Source organism: Sciurus carolinensis, chromosome 1, assembly GCF_902686445.1.
Source record: "Sciurus carolinensis chromosome 1, mSciCar1.2, whole genome shotgun sequence".
NCBI classification, from domain to species: Eukaryota; Metazoa; Chordata; class Mammalia; order Rodentia; family Sciuridae; genus Sciurus; species Sciurus carolinensis.
The window spans coordinates 196,591,151-196,612,288 of record NC_062213.1 but is presented as its reverse complement, the minus strand read 5'-3'; the positions used below and the strand labels follow the sequence as shown (position 1 = coordinate 196,612,288).

The 21,138-nt window shown below is 63.2% G+C and overlaps 1 long non-coding RNA gene across 1 annotated transcript; it reads right to left on the bottom strand.

The window, feature by feature from the left end:
• Positions 1-14,674: 14,674 nt before the first annotated feature.
• On the bottom strand, positions 14,675-17,187 carry LOC124962095 (uncharacterized). Its single transcript, XR_007104423.1, has 3 exons — positions 16,829-17,187; positions 16,408-16,499; positions 14,675-14,917 (listed from the first exon to the last, which is right to left on the bottom strand). It is a non-coding gene; the product is annotated as an uncharacterized LOC124962095 (long non-coding RNA).
• Positions 17,188-21,138: the final 3,951 nt, after the last annotated feature.

Sequence of the window (21,138 nt, the reverse complement as noted above, 5' to 3'; positions counted from 1 at the left end):
CCACGAGTCCCGTCCCATCTGCCGTGCTCAGGCCCCGGACGGCGCTCAGCTCTGTGGACGGGGAGGGCAGCGGTCATGGCGGGGGGCTGGCAGGGGGCCGTGAGTCAGGCTCGTGCGGGGACCAGATGGGAGGTGAGTCTCCTGGAGGGCGTGGAGGCCGAAGGGGCCGGGGAGGGCGTCCCCAGAGAGGGGCCCTGGAATAGGTGAGTCCAGGCCGCTGGCTCCGGGAAAACAGAGGGGTCGTCCAGCCAGCCGATATAAATGGGGCGCGGGCGAAGCAGGGGGTCGGGGAGGGCAGGGAGAGATGGGCCCACAGAGACAGAGACGGAGACCCGGAGCGGAGGCTCCATCCAGAAACAAGGAAGGCCAGGCCAGAGAGACCGAAGGAGAGGAGAGACGTGGAGCTGGAGAGACGCGGAGCTGGAGAGACGCTGCAGACACAGGGGGAAGGGGTTTCCCAGTGCACTTGAGTTTTTTGGAAGCACAAGTGGCCCAGCACTTCCCCTCCTCCAGCAGCAGCCCCTGTGAAGGGTGGAAGGACATAGACGAGCAAAGGACACGAAAGGACACGCATTTTTTCCCAAATGGGCTCAACTGAGGCGACAGGCGTAAATGCCAGCACACAGGGCTGCCACTGCACCTGCCCTTGGGGCTGAGCTTCCAGCTGCCTCTTCTTTCCCTCCCTCTCCACCCTTAACCAGGGCTCACTGGGGCTGAGCCCCAGGCCTGGTCCCCCCAGGCCCCCAGGTCCCCCCCACCTCCTGGAGTCCCAGACCACAGACACCGTGCCCGCGGAGAAGTCCTCTCAACCACCCTTCCTGCCCCTCAGACGCCCTCCCCAGGGAAGGTCCCTCCTGAGCTCTAACCCGGAGGGCTCGGGGTCTCTCCTGGGAGAGCCAGGCACGGCCTTCAGTGCCCAGCCTGCCGGCCGCGTCTGAGGCCACGTGCCGGTCAGCACAGCTGTCCCTGTGGCTTCCGCAGCTACCCCTACACCGCCTGCGAGGTGGGAGGCCCGTGTTAGTGACGCTTACTGCGGTCAGAGGAAATCCAGGCGGTTCCTCCACCAGCCCGGCCCGGCCAGAGGGCACCATGGACGGCCTCCGAGCGGGGACAGGAGCGTCAGGGCGGAGCGGAGTGGGCGTCGGGGGAGGTCTGGACGCTCAGTACTCAGAGGTGCTGGCCGCGGCCCCCCACCCGCTGGATCAGCGTCTGCAGCGACAGACCCCAGGCAGCTGTGCGCGCGGCAAGCCTGGGGGGCCTGGCGAGGCCCGGGGAGGCCAGGGGGCAACGGCGAGTCTGTGGGGACTGTGCAAGTCAGTCAGGGCAGCCAGGCCGGCCCAGCACCCCCATCTGTGGCCGTGTGCTGACCCCGCTCTCCCAGGGGTGCTAGGCCGCCTGCCCAGGGACCCCCAGTCGGGGCAGGGCTGGCGACGGGGCTGGGGGTTCAGAGGAGCCCCGCCCGGCAGTGGCCAGTGGTCTGTGTGGCACGGGGTGGCCTTGGCCTGCACAAAGGGAGGGCCGGGCTGAAGGGCCAGGAATGGCAGAGGGGACGGCGACGCCTCTGGCCAGACAAGCCAGGCGTGGCGGGGAGGAGGGCGGCACCCAGAGGGTCCGGGGCCATTAGGGTCACTGCCTTGAAGCGGCCGGCGAGAGGGCTGGGGCGCAGCTCAGGGCTGGGCGCTTGCCTGGCGTGCCTGGGGCCGGGGTTCCGCACACACACACACACACAGTCTTCCCAGGAAACAACCAGCAATCATTAGGCACCAACTGTTTGCCTGACTCTCCATCTCCGTGGCTCCCTGTACCACGATGAGTGAGAGGAGGCTCAGAGAGGTGGGGCATTTCCTTGGGGTCACACAGCCTGGGGCCCAGCCATGCTCCCAGCCAAAGAGGGGAGAGTCCTGTCCCGAGTCCCAGGGCTGGTGGACGGAGCCCAGGGGAGGCCCCGGTCGCCCACAGCTCCGCCCCCTGCCTTTGATGTGCTCGGCCTGCGAGCAGGGGGACGTGCCCACTGTGTCCTCGGCCCTCCAGGCCCTGGGCCTGAACCTGCAGCAGCCTCGGGGGACAGAGTGACGGGGCAGGGGACGGAGACGCGCTGTCTCTGGTCACAGAGGGTGTCACCCAGGCCAGCTGGCGCTCAACGCTGCACTGGGGACAGGCTCCAGGCAGCCGAGGAGGGGTGGCCAGGGCGGGCCTTCCGGGAAGAGGGACCAGGGCCCAGGGGGCCGGCCGAGCCTGGTGTCCCTTCAGGGGCCACCTCCTGGGCTGGCCCCTCTAAGACGGCAGCCGACCTCGCCTCCCACACCAGGCTCTGGGCAGCTGTTGGACTTCGGCTCCGGCCACTCCAAGGGTCTGGCCTGTGACTCGGGTGGCCCTGAGGAGCCGGGGTTCTCAGTGCACCCCAGCTGCCTGGCCGCGCCTGGCTCCTTCTCTCAGTTACCCGCGACGCCACGTGTGTGCGTGTCGAGGTCGCTCCCGAGGGACCATTAACCAAGAATAATTTATCCAAGAAATTTGTTATGTTAGAATTACCAATTAGATATGATGATAGCGCGCGGCCAGCACCGCGCTACGCTGGGACTCGCGTCCCATTAAAGTCTAATTAGCATACGTTAAGTCACAGGCGGCCTCACTGCAGTGCCAGCAGGTTTCAGCGGGGGCCAGCTGGGCACAGGCACGAGGCTCTGCTGCCCGCCTCACCTGAGGGCCACACTGGCCACGGGCCCAGCGGGGAGCCAGGCAGCGTCAGGCCGCTGTCCTCCTCCTGGGCCCGGCTGGAGGGTCGCGCCTGAGGAAGGGGCCACTCCAGAAGTGGACACAGCACGTGAGGCCCTGCCCGGGCACCAGTGGCCAGCACCGTGGAGAGGCGTTCTTGGCACAGGGCCAGCTCAGCAGCACGCTCCAGGGTGGGCACCTGAGCTGAGGCCACGGGAGTGTCCTGCACCCCTGGACACCAGGGCTCGGGTGGCTGGGCGCTGGCCTGGCGGAAGGCCTCTTCCCGGGCTCGGGGGCCGTGGGCCCTGCAGGGGCAGAACCCTGTGCTCCCCGCGCCGTCCTGGGGCCACGGCAGCCCCACCGAGCTCGTGTCTGAGCCTCTGGCTCATCCTCCCACTTCAGCCTCTGGAGAGTCCAAAGCCGCACCAGGGTCGGACCCGACGCCACACGTGGACCTGAGCCTGACAGAGCCCGAGGAACTTGCTCGAGGCCACAGAGACCCTAAGTGGCACACTCAGCGTTGGAGCCCAGTGGCTTTGGTTTTACGCTCTGACTCCTAGTGACACGTCACAGGGGCCACCGAGGTCGACCTGTAGTCCAGTCCAGGTCGGGCTGCGCTGATGCCTCCCTCGGCCAGCAGAGGGCGGCAGAGAGAAAGGGTGTCCGGCGGACAGCCCGGCTCCCCTGCCTGCAGGGAGGGTGTGGGCCAGGCCCACGCCACGCTCCAGGGGGCTCCTGGTGCCACCTCCCAGCCAGTGGAGGTGACGGTACTGTCCAGCAAGCGCTTCCTCCCGGCCATTCTGTAAGTCGAGGGTCATTCATTCCCCAGAGGGCCGTGCTCCCTCCCCAGCCCCTTGACGCTGGGCATGGCCACGTGACTCCCTACGGCCGGCACAATGCCGTGGGCCCGAGCAGGGGCTCCCTGGGATCCCAGCTGGCTTCCTCATTGGCACATCTGCCATCGCCATGACAACGTGCCCTGGGCAGCAGGCCCAGCAGAAACGAGCGGTGTCTGAAGCAGCCCTGGGCTCACCCCGCAGCTTGGCGCGAGCCCAGCCCAGCCGAGGCCCGTGGACCACGCAGGGAAACGGGTCTGCTGCTGAGCCGGGCGACTCCTTCCACGGCAGGAGCTGACGGATACACCAGGGCCATCCGCGCGGGGTGAGAAACGGGACGGCCCAGTGAGGTGCGCACGCGGCACCAAGCCCTGCCCTCTGGCCAGGCCCCTCCCGCCACCACGGCGGCCGTGTCCGGTTCACACCCGCAGTACAGGACTTGCTGAGCTCAGTCCCCACCCCAGCCTCCTCGGCCTCTGCTCCGCCCCGACACCCACACCGTCTGACAAAGGCTCGCGGACCCGGCAGAGACCGGCACCACCACGCTCGTCACCTCCGCGAAGCCCTGGTCTCACCCCACCCGGCCTGGAGGCCCTCCTCCTGCCCTGGCCAGCCTGCTGACAAGGGGCAGTGAGGCAGGGCCTCCTGAGGGCATCTGTCCCCGTCCCTGTCTCACTAGACGGCTGCCCCAGGGAAGGTCACGCCTGTCCCCAGGGATCTCGCAGGCTCTGATCCTGTGGGAGGGAGGGAAGCCTCTGACCCCTGCGTCCAGACTCCCTTAAAACCACCCGGTAACCTCCTCGTGCTCCCCGTGACGAGGCCGGGGCAGATGGGAGGCCGGGCAGATGGGAGGCCCCAGGTCCCTCGAAGGCCAGCCTGCAGAGTGAGCTGGTGTTTCCACACAGTGGCCTGTGCTCACTGGCTGGGCGGCGGTGACAAAGGACCCAGAGCAGGGCCGCGAACAGCCCCGCGGTGCTGGAGGCTGGAGGGCCAAGAGCAGGCAGGGCAGGCGGGTTCCGAGGACCCTCTGGGCCGTGGCCGCCGCCCTCCCCAGTCCCCGGGGTCTCCCTCGGTGTGTCTGCGTCCTCACCGCCTCTTGACGGACTCCAGTCAGGTTGCATTCACGCCCACCCCAGTGGCCTCATTTTGTGGAGCTGCCCTTTAAAATCCCAGCCTCCAGAGGCCCAGCCGGGTGCTGGCTCGGGACCGCAGCACGTGGACCTGGTGCTGGTCCAGGTTGGCATCTCGCCCGCGGATGGGGCTCCGGTCACCCTACATGCCAAGGACCCCACCTTCAGCCCCAGACCCGGGACTCCCTGGGACGCCCCGATGCCTGAGCCACTGCCCCCAGAAGCCGCCGTCTCAGGGAGGGACTTTCCGTCCCTGTGTCCCTGATGTGGCCACGGCCCCCAGCCCGCAGGGGTGACCGCGGTCCTCCTGACTCCCCCCATCCACCCCTTCCAGAAACGAAGCCGTCACATTCAGAGGACCTGAGCGTTGGGCTGTCAGCATGAGGACTGGGGGACACAGCTCAGCTCAGATGCCTGCAGACCGAGAGGCCTGAGGTCAGTTCCTGGGGCTGCCCCAGAGGAGGGCAGCGGGGACAGGGCAGGGAGACCGTCCCACCTGTCCCCTGTCACACCGCCTGTCCGGCGGCTCCTGGGAGGGACACCAGGGCACTCAGGGCTGCTGGTGACAATCACTGTCAATCTGGGCCCTGGTTGGGGGGTGGCACCTCGTGAGAAAACCCATGGGGCTGTGCGCGGAGACGTGGCCACTTTAGTTTAGTTAATAAAATCACACCAGGTCCACTCCCAGGTTCAGACCGTGTCCTGCGACGTCGGGAGATGCCCCGGGGGCCCTGGGCTGTGGGAACTCTCTGGGCCATTTTTACAACTCGTGAGTCTTAAATGATTTCAAAATGAATGTTAAATGTTATTTTAAAAAAATTAAAGCAAGATATTTAAAGTTTAAAATTTGGTCCCATTTCCAGCCCTGGAAGAACTGAAATAAACTTTAAATTTAAAAAAAAAAAAAGTATGCATTTTCTATGTGTACCTTAGGCTTCAATTTTAAAAGACTTTTTAAAAAAGAAAAAAACACCCTCCAGTCTGTGAGCTTATACAAAGGGAGAGAAGAGGGGTTCGCGGAGCGCGTTTTACACACAGACATCTCTCCCTCGTTCACTCCTCCGAAAGAGGGGGAGAGACCGTTTCGACCTGCAGATGAGGAAATGGTGCTCAGAGAGGGCAAGAGACCAGCTTGGTCACACAGCTTGCTCAGGGTGGAGCTGAGGTCCAAACCCAGTGGTCCACGCTCCTGGCCTCAAAAGCCCTGCCCTGTCCCCACCCACCCGCTGTCACTTCCTTGCTCAGCCCCAGGGTGAGGCTCCAGGTCCTCAATCAACCCCTGCCACCACCAAAGCTGCGGATGTGGGTTTTCCATGGAAGGCCGGTGCCCACTTTAGGGACTCTGGTTTCTGGGAACAAAAGAACAGCTGGAGGGAACCTGGGCTTCCGGAGGTTCCGGCCACCCTGGCTGCACCTGCGCCTGCACCTGCGGGGCGTGGGGTGGGCAGGTCCCATGGTCTCCCGCAGCCTGGAGTCTGGGTCTGTGCCAGCTCCAAGGCGCCTGTCCAACCCCGTCCCGGGGTCTCCGGGGCCTCCCTGGTAGACACGGCACACGTGTGGCCCCCAACACAGGAAGCCACGACCAGGCCAATTCTGGGTGCCCACTGCTTCAGTCCCCTGAAGGTCACTGACACCTCCTCACCTGTGGGAGGGCCCTGGAGTCAGGGGGGCGCCTCTGGGAAATGATGAGCGTCAGTGTCGTGAAGAAGGGGACCCCCGAGAGCACGTCAGCCCTCCCGCCACGCAAGAACGCGAGAGGAAGAGCCACCGAGGAGCCAGAGAGCGGATCTGCAGGCGCTGACCTCGGGCTTCCCGGCTTCCGGGACTGTGCGCGATGCGTTCCTGGTGGGCACAAGCCACCGGGTCTACAGCATGTTTGGTTACAGCAGCTGGAAAGGACTGAGCCCTGCCTGGTGACCCTGACCCAGGGGGTGCAGGGAGGACGCCTGGGGGCTTGGGGACCGGGCCCGGGGGCCTCACGGAGAAAACCCGCTTACAGGTTCCAAGGGGACCTTCACTAAGAAAGGGTTTCCCAGGATGTGTCCTCTGAAAACGTCCCTGGAGCCTCTGAGGAGGCCACGGGGGGAGGGGACACTTCGGAGGGTCCTCTCATGCACTGAGTGGCCAGCTGACTCCTCACCCCTCTTCTAGACAAGGCCGCGGGCCGCCCCGGAGCCGTGAACGCGGAGCCCGTGTCCTCGCCCGCTCACCTGCTGTCCCTGGTCACGTGTGGGCACTTGAGAGCGGAGCTCACTTGGCCTGGGCCGACCTTGGAACAGGATGTGGCCGCCCTCGCCTGTCCCCCCAGCCTGCCCCCTGCCTGCCGCGATGACGAGGCTGCAGAGGGCCTCCTGGCTGCCAAGGAAACGGACTGGCAGGGGACACGGGGGCCGCCTGGACACATGGGCACTCGGGAACCTTCCCTGAGCACCTACTACACGCCAGGCCCTACGCAGCCCCCGCCCCAGCCCTGTGAAACCCACCCCCAGCCCGGGGCAGCGGGAGGGAGGCCGGGAGGGCAGACGCCTCTCCCCTGACGGCCAGCTCCTGGGGCCTGGAGCGTCGCCTCTGGACAAGGTCCAGTGGCACCGTGGCGTCCCCTCCTGGCTCAGTGACAACCAAGCGGAGCAGGGGCCTGACCCAGGGCTCTGCCCCGGTTATGGTCCCCCACGCTCAGGCCGCGGGTCCCTGGCCCGAAGGCTTCTCGGCACCCTGGCTCTGGAGGGCCTGCCCCCCGGTGCCCTGGGCCAGCTCTGCCTGGGCCCCTGGCAGGTGGCTCCGTCCACTGAGCCCCGTCACCCCACTTCACAATTGAGGTGCGGCCTGGGGTCGCAGGCTGAAGCCAGGGAGGCTCTGGCGAGTGAGCCCGCTCGTCCCAGGGGAGGGACGAGGAGGGTCTCCCGGGACACGGGCCTCTCGCGGGGCCCCCTCTTCTCTAACTCTGGGACCCCTGCGGCTGCTCTCCAGGGGACAGTGCCTGGGGTCGCAGACAGCACGATTCTCCCGGGCGGGTCTCCAGGACTCGCGATCCGCTGGCCCGACGGCGGAGGAGGCCCTCCGGGTCACAGTCCGCCAGCAGATCTGAGCCGCAGGGGGCGCTGACCAGCAGCCTGAGAGGTGGGCGCCGGGCTGACCGGGGCGGGAGGGCTCTGGCCTCCACAGAGGCTCCTCCCTCTCAGGGAGCATCAGATCAGCCCAGGGCTGGGCAAGAACTGCAGGTGTCCAGCTGGCGGCTCTGGAGAAGGGCCTGGAACCCACCCCGTGACAAGCCCTTCTGGTGGCCTCCGTGCAGGCCACAGTCCCTCTCCCATCCCCACACCGGGCCTAGGTCCTTGGTCTCATCCGCCCAGGCACAGGGAGCCACCTCCAGCCCTGCTTGCTGTGCCTGCCACATCCTGAGCACCTTCCAGAACCAGCCCCCGCAGAGGGTGTCACTGCCCACTCCGCCACACTCGGCCCCAACCACGGACACGCCTGCATCCTTTGTGGAAGCTGAATCACAGACTCGAGGGTCCGGCTGACCTGAGACGGACCCCTACCCCTCTTACTTGCTGTGTGGCCTTGGGTAAATGAGTCGACCTCTCTGGGCGTCAGTATCTTCAGCTGTAAAACGAGTAGAAAACACTCCCTTGAATCACTATGAACATGACGGGGTGACCTACACAAAGCACACAGCCCAGTTCAACCAGTGGGAGCTGATCTGCCGGTGGCATTGACGATTCTGGTCATCACGGTGACCTCCCGTCCCCCACTAGACTGGAGACCCAGGGCTGCTGTGTCCCGTCCGCACCTCAGCATCCTGCTCTGGACTTGGCGAGAGTGGGCCCGAGAAGGACCGACCAATGCGGTGATGACCTCCAGCAGGTCAGGGAGGCCGGGAGCCTCCCAGGGAGATCTCGGCTCCGCTGGGTCCCCAGGGCTGGGACTGTCTCCTAGGAAGACCGAGGTCTGGCGCACAGCAAGGGTGGTGGGCTTCATCATCCAGCAACCGCGTGAGGGCGCCAACGACGCCCCAAGTTCCCGCTCCCGGGAGCATGGAGGCCTCTGGGCCGGGGAGGGTCCATGGTGTGTACCTGGCTATGGCCTCGGCCAGAGGTGTGACAAGCAGCCTCTCAAGGCCTATGTCCAGCACCAGACACGGAGTCACTTCCGCCTCGCCCTGCTGGCCAGAGCACGGCACACGGTCAAGGTCGCAGCCACAGGGTGGGAAACGTCCTCTGTCTGCCAGGGACCTGCCTCCACACAGCCCAGGGCGTGGACCTGGGGGGGCCTGAAACTCGGGACCCAGTGGCCAGGTGCCCGGTGGCCCAGGGCGGGAGGCAAGGAGGCCCTCCGTGAGGACGGAGGAAGAGCGTGACAAAGGGCAGCCCAGGCTCATGAAGGGACGGGAAGCTCTTCAGGGCCCTTCATGCTCCCGGGACTTGGAGGGCATCCCTGGGCGCTTGCTCGCTCATTGGCCGCACGATCCACGCACATGGGCTCTCGCTGCGTGTGTGCCGGGCCTCCGTCCCAGCACTACAGGGACGAGGTCCCAACCCTGGGCATCAAAAGGACGCTTTGCTTCTTTTTCTGGCTCTTTCACCCATTTTTTCTGTGACCTTGGGAAAAATCACCTCCCCTCTTGGGGCATGGCGGCCACCACTAATAATACCTCACATTTGTAGAACGCTTTTAACTTTATCAAAATGTCCTCACATACGTTCTCTGTGAAGCGCCAGAGACTGGTTTTATTACATCCCTGATTTGACAAGTAAAACTCTAATGGATATAAAATGCACTGCGCTCCTTGGAAGTGCTCTCCGGGGAGGACCGGGGAGGGGGGCAGAACCCTTATAACAAACCCTAGGATTCTCTCTACAACAAAGCGAGTCCCTGGATGTTGGTTGACGGTTGTCATTTCAAATGATGTTTGGGGCCACGCAGTCCCTGTGTGACCCGAGGACTGGGATGGTTTCCTTTATCTTTCCTTTTATTTTAAAAAGCCACCACTCTGAAAATTTCAAAGATTTGCAGAGAACTTTTCCAATTTAATTAAAAAAAAAAAAAAAAAAAGAAGAAGAAGATTACCTCCTCCTAACGGCCTCCACAGATGAAAACGGACCACGGCCAGGCCTCGGAGAACAGCTAATGATTCCAGTTAGGAGGTGCTGGCGAGCTCGGAAAACCAGGCTGCACGCTCTACAGCCGGGGCTCTACCTGCCCTGGGGCCCTTCCCACCTGCTCTCGGTCCTCGGACCCAGGGTCAAGTCCAAAGCAAACTTCGGTGCTGCAGTTCTGCTCTGTGCTGGGAACTTCCCATAGTGCTTCTCCTTATTTGGACTCTGCATGGCATACAACCCATTTTGCAGATGAATAAAGTGAGGCCGAGACAGGAAGGTGCAGGGCTAGCAAGTGGTCGACTGGGATTCGAACTCACGTCCATCTGAACCCAAGAGTTGTGTTCTCTCCGTCCCCGCACCCCACCTCTGTGAGATGGGGGGGCGGAACTTAAATACTGCAGGAGACCCAGGTACCGGGTTTGGTGAGAGCCAAGCGCAAGAAGGATGCGGGGAGAGAGGAAAAGAAGAGGAGGGCGCGGCAGGGAGATGGGGCGTTGTAGTCAGAAGTGCGGGTCCCACTCCTGCCCACCTCACCTGGCTGAATTCCGCTGGCTCCGACTGCACCTGTGAGTAGGCGGGACTCATTTACGCACCCACACATTCTTAGGGTGCACCGGGCACTGCCCTAGGGGTGGGATTACAGGTCCAACCCTGTGGAGCTTCAGTCTTATAAGGGGCACCTTCCAGGGGAAGTGCCAGAGCCAGCTGGTCTGCCCAGCTCCTCAGCCTCCAGGACGTTACCTGCGAGCTCCGAGGCACCTTCATCCACTGGGAAGGCACCCTGCAGCCTTTCAGCCATAAATGGCTGGGACCGGACGCCTGGAAGCACTCCACGACCATTCGGCACGGGCGTCGGGGATGTATCAGTCATCTGCAGCTGCGTGAGAAACGACCCGAGCCCGGTGGCTTAGCACAGCAACCACACATGTGCTCATGGTTCTGCAACTGGGCTGTGCCCAGCGGGGGTTCCTGCAGTCTCATCCGGGATCACTCAAGCAGTCCCAGTCACCTGGCTGCTCGCCTGGGCTGGGTGGTCCAAGATGGCCTCGAGCCTGTGTCTGTTGGCTAGGGGCAGCAGGGCTGGGTGCCTCAGGCTCCTCTGCATGGCTCTCTGTCAGGACAGTCCAGGCTTCTTATATGGTGGCAGCAGCATTCCTAGAGGGCCAGTCCTAATTCTAAGTGCTTTATCAAGAGGCCATTAGCCAAGACAAGTCCCTTGGCTCCACCCACAGTGGGAGGAGTCACGCAGGGAGGCTCCTGATGAGCTGACGTCCCACTGGCTAAGGCAAATCTAGGCTCCGCCCACAGTTCCTGTGGGAGGAGTCACGCAGGGAGGCTCCTGATGAGCTGACGTCCCACTGGCTAAGGCAAATCTCGGCTCCGCCCACAGTTCCTATGGGAGGAGTCACACAGACAGGCTGCCAGCACCCTCCTTTCCAGGCAGCAACTTGGTGTCCTCTACTCAGTCTCTGACTCTGGAACTCATTCAGGAGCATATCCGCCATGGCCTTCGGTCCCTGACTCAATCTCCCCACTCCCTCATTTGCTTCTTAAAATCCTCTCCCAAACTGCCTGCACTCAAAACCTTTTTCAGAGTCTGCTTGGGGAAATCTAAGCTGGAACTACGGGAGAGCCAGGCACTGCAATCCGGAGCATGTGTGTGAGCCCGCGCCAGAGAGGGAACAGAGGGGAGATAACAGGACAGGAAGAGGAACACACAGCTGGGGCACTGGGGAGCCACTGAAGGCTGTATGCGGAGAGGGACATGATCAACAGACAACTCCAGCCTCTGCAAACCTCTAGGAAAAAACTGCCCTGCCCAACAGAGACAGAAAGAGAAGAGCCTGTGAGAGCACAGGGCCCCCATCATCCCTCCCCGTCAGTCCCAAGTCATTCAGTTTGCTGGCCTGCAACCGAGCCCCTCCTCTGCATGTCTGAGATCTGCTTCCACTGATGATGCCAATCTCCATCCCAACCCCAGGAGAGCAGGGGAGAAGTGGGGCGGTGACGGGATAAGAAGACCGATCACAGCCACCCACCCGGGTAAACACAGGCTAATTGCTTTTTCAGGGGGAGAGAGGAGGGCGGGCGGCCTCAGAAATAAAACAAATTCCCAATCAGCTGTGACAGGGCTGAGCCTCTGGAGGGGTCCCCTCCCTGCAGAGCTGGGAACAGAGGGTCTGGGGCTGGGTACACCAGGCACCGTCCTGGGAAGGAAGGCAGCAGGCCCCGTGGGTCAAGAACTTTCTACCACCAGGAGGGGGCAGGGTGTCGGGGCTGTTGCTCACAGCGATGACGCTCAGTTCCCGCTCAGTTCCGGAGGGCTTGCTAGGCCTGAGCACCGACCATGTGCCCTGCAGGAGGGAATCACTTACTCCTCCATGCGATACTATTATCATCCCATTTCACAGACGGGAAAGTAGAAGTGCATTTTAAACTTGCTTGAGACACAGGTGGGAGGCTTCATCTCCCTGCCCAGGCCCAAGGGACCAGCTGTCCAATAAACTCCACCTATGGAGCCCTTGCTCTGTGTCGGTTGCATCTTGCAATTAATAAGCTGGATTCCAACCGGGCCTGTCTGCTGTGAGTGAGTCCGCAGTGTCCCTGTATACTACTGCACGTGTCCAAGCAAAGACTCTTGCTTATTGGGCACTTGTTCTGTGCCAGGCCCCCAGACATACATGTCAGATGAGGGAGGACTTACGGTCCCCCCTCAGGAAGCCCACAATCTAATAAGGAAGAGACAGGCATAAACTGTCACAGGACAGGTGCTGACAAGGGGAACAGGTTTGAGTGTGAGAATAGGTGCCTAGTTCGACCTGCAGAAGTTGCAACAGGCTTTGATTTGAGAGGAGACTGGAAGGATGAGGAGATGTCACCGGACGGAAGGGGACTGGGAGAAGTGGGTGGTGAGCAGAAGGTCCCCAGCCGAGGCTGCCGCGAGCATGCTCCAGATCGGCCTGTCCTGGAGGGCGCAGTGACCCTGGCGAGAGGTGCCACCTGTGGCCGGGACCTAGTCCCAGAGCCAGGCTTCCTCGGACCTGCCTCGCTCCGCTGAGCCCCGTGGCTTCAGCCAGAGGGTGGCGGGAATAGCGGCACCCCAGGTGACTGTGCCGAGCCCGTGCCGCGAACCAGGCCCCGGGCTCAGGCTCTCGTGCCTCATCCCGCTGAACCCCTCACGATGGTGACAGTGCAGGGACAGAGCCCAGGGTCTCCTGTGCGCTCTGCCCCGAGCTACACCTGGCCCACCATCCTGTGATTCCATCTGACAGATGGGAAAGCCGAGGCAGAGCCTGCCACCTCGCCACCCTCTTGAGATCCAAGCTCTTCCAGCTGCACTGTAGCTGTCTACTGCAGGGGTCCCAGCCCTCCATGAGAGAAGAGGGCAGAGGAGGACCCAGGCCTGGCCCCGGGGGTCTGCCCCTCATGGGGACAGCACCGTTTCTGACATAGCAGAACCAAATCAGTTCAGCTCCGACACCGACCAACCTCGCCTGTGCCCAGGGGGACGGCGAGGGTCCGTGGTCCCTTGGCTGCCAGGACTCCATCGTCAGGAGACGGACCACCGCTCCCCGAGTGGAAGGGACTTGGGTGAACACAATCCCCCCACTTGGACTTGTAGGAAACTGAGGCAAAGACCCAAATGCGGCCCAGAGTGCAGTGTGGGGCCGGTCTCCCCGCTGCCCCCTAGGGCTCCTGGAACCTGGTCAGGGCTCCCTGTCTCCAGGGACCTGGTCAGGGCTCCCTGTCCCCAGGGGCAGCCACTGAGACAGATGCAAACCAAGGACACGAAGTCACCGAAGAGCGATGGATCTGACTTCCGGAAGGCTCCCCCGAGAGAGCGCTGGGCAGGGGCTCAGGCAGAGGCCCACTGATGGAGGTCAGCCTCCTGGGAGGCACGGCCCCCAGCCTCCCCACTCTCTTCGGGGGGCATTTGATCACCTTTTCTGGTCCCCAGCTCCAGGCTGAGCTGGCTGTTCCTGGCAAGCCCAGGCTGGCATTCGAGGGGACAAAGGACAACAGGAGAGGCCGCCTTGGAGAGGCCACTTGCCCTGCCCCGAAGTCTGGGCTCCAGCCGGGAGAGCGAGGAAGGCATCCCGCTCCTGCCGCACGCGGCCAGCAACAGGGACAGGGAAGGCCCAGGACTGCGGCCCCCACCTCCCGGAAGGCTCCCAAGGCAGCGCAGGGGGAGGTGGCTGAGCCCCACAGCCGCGGTGGTCACCCCTGCAGCCTGAGGTCTCAGAGGAGCCCCAGGAGAGTGACCTCTGACCACAGAAATGAACAGATGAAATTCACTTCCTCCTCCAAATTGGAAGGACAGAGTGACTTTGGCCAGGCCAGGAGCTTCTCTCTGATCCAGTGACCGGAGAGCAGCCCACGGGCTCCTGCCTGCGGTACAGGGCGTGGGCAACAGCCGGTGGGGGTGGCCCGGGCACTGGGGACTGGCCCTCAGCTCTCTGCTGCCCCCTGGGAAAGCCATCCCGTCCTGACTCCCTCCGCCAGGGACAGTGATCTGCGTGCACCGCGAGGTTCTTGGAGGTGCCAGGGTCTCACCAACGCAGGGCGGGCCTTCCACATCAGGGCCACCTAGAGGGCAGGGGACTGAGGACCGCGGCACGTCCGGCCCCACATGGGCCCCCTGAGCTCGGGGGACACACAGCAGGACAGGGCGCACCTGCTGCCCCGGGGGCCAAGAGCGGGGCTTGGAGGACCCAATCCCGGGCGTCAGCTCCCGGAGCAGCCTGGGCGGGAAGCACCTGGCACAGCCGGGACCACCTGACGCTCCAGAGCCACAGTCCTGACGCAGGGCGATTTGAAGTCACGTTGTCACCTGTTTTAAGAGTCCCTACAGTGTGCCTGGGACTTCATGCACGGGATTTGTCAGGTTCGAGATATGAAGGGGGACACCTGGCTCACCCAAGTGAGCTGCCGCAGCCACAGGATTAACCAAGGGCAGTTCAGCATTTCAGTCCCGGCCTCTGTGAAGCCCCACCCCCGGGCCCAGGTCTGGGGAGTTGCGACGGTGACTTCGGAGCAATCCCAGAAGCCTTCCTGGAGGGGGCAGAGCCCCGCATTTGATCTTCGTCTCTGCAGCTTGGATTTAAGATGCAGCAGCCCCAGGGCTCCGGGGGTTCGTCTAAACATGATTAAACAACCATTAGGCTGCGGCTGGGAAATGGAGATTTACAGACTTCCGAACCTCCATTTAAATGCAAATGCAGCTTTGTCGGCCCGGAACCAGGGATCTGAGCAGCATTAAAGGCGCACGGCTCCCTTCCCCTCTGTGGCTGGGCCACCCAGAACCCTGAGTGAATCCAGGGCGCTGCAGGCACCGCCTCAGCCAGGCCCCAAGGACAGGGCCAGGCCTGCGGTCAAGGTCGCGGTCACCTCGACGAGACACACCCTGCCCTCTCTTGTCCACAGCTGCCCCTCGTGACCGGGACCAGGGAAGGCAGCATGACCTTGTCAAGGTCACACATACTGCTAGGCAGTCCCACAGCCTGGACTCAGACCCTGGCTTGCTGCGCTCTGGACCCTAGAAAGGCCAGCTGCTTGGGGTGCCACCCTGGGGACCTCCACGGGTAGCAGACCAGGAAGTGACACTGAGTTAAAAGCAGATGAGAACCTGCCACACGGCCTAGGGGTCTTGGCTGCAGGCCTCCGCGTGACAGGCAGAGTGTATCATTTCACCCTCCCAAGGTCCTGAGAGGATTTGGGTGGGGGGCGGTGCTTGGGATGGAACCCAGGGCCTGATGCATGTTAGGCAGGTACTCTACTACTGAGCCCGGATCCCTTGTTTTGAGGGGGAAGACTGAAACCGTTTCGAACCCAAGGTGGTCTGACTCCCAAATTCACACTCTGAACACCTCTCGGGGCTCTGTCCCTAAACTCCTGTGTGACTTTTAGAGAGTGACTTGACCTCTCTGGGCTCTGCTTCTGAATCTAAAATGGGTATAATGGGCAGGAAGAGGAGTCAGGAGAGCTGGAGCGAGGGAGGCAGATTCAGGAGTTATTTTGGGGGCTGAACGTGGGGGCACGCCCGGAGGAGGGGCAAGGGAGGTTGCCCAGGGCTGAGGCTGGACTGCGAAGGCCTTGAAGGGCAAGCTGCTCAGCGGGCAGCCCCGTGGGCGTGGCCACAGGCCGAGCGTGGTGCGAGAGAAGGAAGGGGGCGATGGTCGCCCTGAGCGCCAGGCTGGCCCCGCACTGCACCCGGCTCTCCCTCCTCAGAGCAACCTCGGGAGCTGGGGTTGGTGCCTGCCGAGGTCACCCAGGGACCCGCCCCCGGGAGGTCACCCAAGGTCCCGCCTCCAGGGAGGTCACCCAAGGTCCCGCCTCCAGGGAGGTCACCCAGGGACCCGCCCCCGGGAGGTCACCCAAGGTCCCGCCTCCAGGGAGGTCACCCAGGGACCCGCCCCCGGGAGGTCACCCAAGGTCCCGCCCCCAGGGAGGTCACCCAAGGTCCCGCCCCCAGGGAGGTCACCCAAGGTCCCGCCCCCGGGAGGTCACCCAAGGTCCCGCCTCCAGGGAGGTCACCCAGGGTCCCCCCTCCAGGGAGGTCACCCAGGGACCCGCCCCCGGGAGGTCACCCAAGGACGCGCCCCCAGGCCCACCGCTCCCCCTCCTAACCCTGCAGCTTCCTCCTGGGAGGGAGGGGCCTGGGGCAGTCAGCGCTTCCGGTTTGCTTGGAACTTTCCCAGTTTGAAGACCCACTCGTGTCCCTGAGTGAACCAGAAAGATGGTCACCCTGGACAGAGGGACAGGAGCGGGGAGCTGGGGCGGTGGTGGGAAAGGTTTTCTGACCAGTCCAGCTGGGTCCCCAGAGAGCAGACCCGGACATTGCTTCAGGCCAGGGGACCAGATCTGGGGCTCAGAGACCCGGGAGCCCTGAGCCATGCGTGCAGGGAGGGGTCCTCCCTCCCAGGACAGAGGGCCCCCATCGAGCGCTGGACTCCGAGTCCCGCCTCCCAGCCGGCTCCTCTGGACGCTTCTTGACCGCTGGCCCTGCAGGACCGTCCGCTCAAGGCCAGGTGGTGAGAACCTCGCTCACGTGGCTCTGCGCCCAGCTCCCCTGTTCCTGGTGGGCCGGGGGTGTGGTCCTTGGACAGGTCCAGGAGGAGACGGGGAGCTGCTCCGCTTGTGTCCACAGCCTTCCCCTTCCTCAGCCTCCACCATCTCTGGCCTCTGATCTCTGGCCTCAGAGACAGACGCAAAAGCGTGAGAGGTCAGCGCCAGCTCTGCACGGGACAGCTGGCTTGACGGGAGGCAGCCACTGCCCGCTGGGCCTGAGGCTCACGGGGAAAGGCCAGGCCTGGGACCCACCCCTGGAGGTCCAGCTTGGACCCCCTCTGACCCGCCCTGTGACCTTTAGCAAGTCCCTTTCCTCCTTGGACCTCAGTGGACCCATCTGTCAAATGGGCACCATGTGGCTCCTCTGCTTCAAGGGACGCCGCAGGTGGAAGGGCAGAGACCGCCTGGAAGACCTTGTGAAGAAGCATCAGAGGGCAGCACCAGGGACGGTGGGGGGCGGGAAGGAGGAGAGGGTGCCAAGGGGGCAGCGGTGATGAGGAGGAGGCAGGTGAGGCACGTGGGAGGGGCGCCAGGTGTGAGCCATCGTGGGCTTCGGCGCCCACCCCGCCCAGCCCAGCCCCGGTGGATGGTTACGAAGGACACCGTTGGGAGGACGGCCCCTCGGCCCCTCGGCCCTGGCGTCTTTGTCTGAGCCCTGTGAATTATGCAGGAGGCTGCGGGAAGCGGCTGGGATCGCTCCATTATTGATGAGCGGTGACGGATCCTCCGCTGACAGCCTGCCTGAGAGATATGATTAGCTTGTAAAAAATTAATCGCCGTTCTTGGGGAGGACGCGGACTGAAGCCCCGAGGAGCCGCGCTGTCCGTGTTCCTGATTCCAGGGGACTTGGAGAAGGTTTTATCGGGCGGAGGAGACAATTAAATTCAATTAGGATCACACGTGCCGAGATGTCAGCCCCTCTGGGCGGCGGCGGGGGGTGGGGCAGGCCGCGGGGTCCTCCTGGGCTGCAGATCCCGCCCACCCTGTCCCCAAGCCCTGTCCCCGCTCCGGGTGATCTCATGCTCACCTATGGCTTCTGCTGCTGCCCAAGCTGGTGACCCACAGGCTCCCGACTCCACCTGGACTTCTGAGCTCCGCGTGGCCAGCGGCTGCCTGCACCCCTCCCGGGACGTCTCGAGGGCACCTCCACGTTGAGGAGAGATGGCCAATGCCCACCCTCCCGCCCCAGGCCTCCCGGATTCTCTTTTTCTTTTGGGGTGGGGACTCCCTGAGCCAAAGCCCCAGGAGACCCAGGGACTCACCCCAAGCCCTTCTGGGATGCCACTGCCCCTGCCTGCCACCGCCCGGTCCACCCCTCTGCTCACCTGCAGGACTTGGAACCACGTCCTCGGGCCCCTCTGACTCACCCAGAGCTGGCGTGGACCGTGCTCAGGGGACGTGAGGGGCTGCACTCTGGCACCACGGCCGCCCTCCCTGGGGCGTCTCTGCTGTTGGGCAGCGGGGCAGGGGGCGCCCAGGAGAGCAGGCCCCGGGCAAGCGCCGCCAGCAGGCAGGACCAGGCAGGACATTGGGGTGAGGACCAGCCCGCCTGCGCGCACCACCCTTTGGTTCTTGGGCCGGCCCAGCAGACGGAGCCCAGGAACCGGCTCTCCACAGAGCCGCCTGCACCCCGGGGGCTGTCTGCTTCCCGGTGACACTCTGTGCTGCCAAACACGTCCAAGGGCAGGGTCCTCTCGCTGAGTCCTTCCAGGGCCTCCCGCAGCAAACCCCAATGCTGGAATGCAAACCCCGAGTTCGGGGAGGGAGGTCAGCGGGCCACGTGCCCCAGGAAGGATCCTCCAGCGTCCCCTGCGGCAGGACATGGGTCCTCCCTCCAGGGTGCCCTGCCTGTCCCCAGAGGAGAGGACCGTCCCTATCCCTGAAGGCCCCGGCGGAGACGGTTTGTAGCAGATAGGCCTCTCTCCCTCCTCAGACGTCCTCAGCCTGCCCACGGGTGGGCCGGGGGTGACTCGGGGGCCAGCGCCTGGCACAGTGAGGCCCTGTTCCACCCCCAGATCCACAAAAAATGAAACAAAACAACCCCACAACTTACCCGTCCTTTGGGACTTGGTTTCCTCGGGAAGCCTCTCATTCTCCAGAAACCATGGGGATCAGGCCCGGCACCTCGTCCTGCAGACCCGTCCCTGCTACCGGGCTTCACCATGGACCCCAGGAGTGGGAGGGAAGACGGTCCACCCTGCTGCCCTGCAGAGGCCTCCCACTCCAGAATCACCCCGCTCCAAACCCCTGCCCCGTGGCACCTGCCCCGTGGCACCTGCGCTGGGGGGCAAAAAATAATTCCCCTCTATCTTTTGTGGCTCTCAACTGGGACTCTGGATAAATAACAAAGGACAGAGCAACAGGACACAAACAAATAGAAGCTCATTGGCTTGTGTCCCCCTGGAGGGCAGGGGAGAAGCCCCGGGAAGTGAGTCGCTCTGGAGGGAAGTTCCAAGTCAGACTTAGGCCCCGCCGTTTCTGAAACAGGAAGAAGGGGGACACTGAGCACCCACGCTCAGGGAGGCCATGCAGGGAGGCCCGGGCTCAGGGTCTCCAGGGTTAGTCCTTCTCCCTGCTGGGGGGCGGCACCCTCGCAGGTGGGTTGCCCCCTGAGGCTCCTTTCTCTCACAAGGGGGTGATTTCCAGAGCTGCTGGTGTGGACGCAACTTCTCAGAATAACCAGCTCAAAATAATCGCTACGCCGACAGGAAGGAAGGAACCCGGGCTTTGGGGAGGGCACCTGATCTCGGAAATGCCTGTCTCCCAAGTTGGCAAGTGACTACAACTGGACAGAGGGCACGGGAACGCAGCCTGGAGTCGCCTCTTTAACAGCCCTGTTCCTGCTGCCACGTCCTCCTGACTGGATCGGCACCGGGGACAAGGACTGAGGCTCGGCTCCAGCTTTTGTGGGCAGGCCTGGCTGTTCAGGGACCCCCCGGTTCCATGCCCAGGGCCCCTGGTGCTGGGGAAGGTGGAAGGCCAACTGCAGGAGAGGGAGGAGACCGGTTGCTCAGTGTGGTCCACTTTGGGAAAAAGGAGACAGAACCAAGGAAGGTCATGACACCATTGGTCGCTGTGACGAAACTGGCTCGCTGGGTGTTTAAAACCCAAAACTTGGAGACGAAAGTCGAGGAAGTAAAAGGACCAAGGAAAAAGCGGCCGACGTTTTGGCCCTTGCCCGCTAAGATCAGCCAGGACCCGGAGGACAGTGGGGCCCCTCTGAGCTGGGCAACTCTGCAGGACCCTGCCCTGTGAGAGCCTGTCCAGTCACCTGCCACCTGCCACCCTGGGCCTCGGGACTGCTCTGTGGCTGACTGCCCTGGACTGTCCACGCCCCGCTGGACAGAGAACAAGGACCTCCCCCAACTCTGCCTCCTTTCAGCAGGAAGCGACTTGGGGATGTTGTCGCCCATTTTTCCACAGAAACGGAATGTAGAGATTGACAGTGGGAAAACGTGACAGGTCCACTTTATGCTCCGGATCAGCCCTGGCTGCCCGGCCGCTGCGACTTGTTGGCATGACGTCCAACAAGTCCGGGCTTCTTTCTCCTCCTCTCCCTGCGCCTCCCTGACCTCACCCTCCCTAATCTCAGGGAACAGGGTCACCTTTCTCCCCCTCCTGGGCAGCTACCTGTCTTGAGCCCACCAGGAACCAGGTACCCAGCCTCTGGGGAGGCACCAGATCTCAGAAATGCCCGTCTCCCAGGTTGACAGGTGGACTGCAGCGCAACAGAGAGCACGTGGAACGCAGCCTCGAGTCGCCCCCAACAGCCCCGTTCCTGCTGGTGGGCAGAACCGCTGCCTCTGGGGCAGGAGGCCCCGGGCTCCTCCTCTGCTGGCAAAGCAATAAACCTGCTTTTTCCTTTTTCTCAAAAAAAAAAAATTAATAAATCATCCTCATCATCATTACACCAAAGGGGCGTTTTTGAGGGTGAAAGGGGCGTATTTGAGGGTGGCCTAGCCTGTCTGTGGTCATATTTGGGGGTGATGTGCCATGAGCCCCATCGCCACCTTCCAGGTGAACACCAGCCACCTCCCTGTACCCACCAGCAGCAGGCTGCAGCCACCTCCCCTGGCCTCTGCCCGAGGTTCTCCCTCTCTGGAGCGTCTTGGTGAGAGTTGGCCCCTCCTCTTAGGAACCTCGTCCTTTTATGGCTCATAATCGGAGTTGCTGTTGGGCAAATCCTACATTTTTTTTTTTTTTTTTTGTACTGCGGATTGAACTCAGGGGCGCTTGACCACTAAGTCACAACCCCAGCCCTTTTTTGTATTTTATTTGGAGACAGGGGTT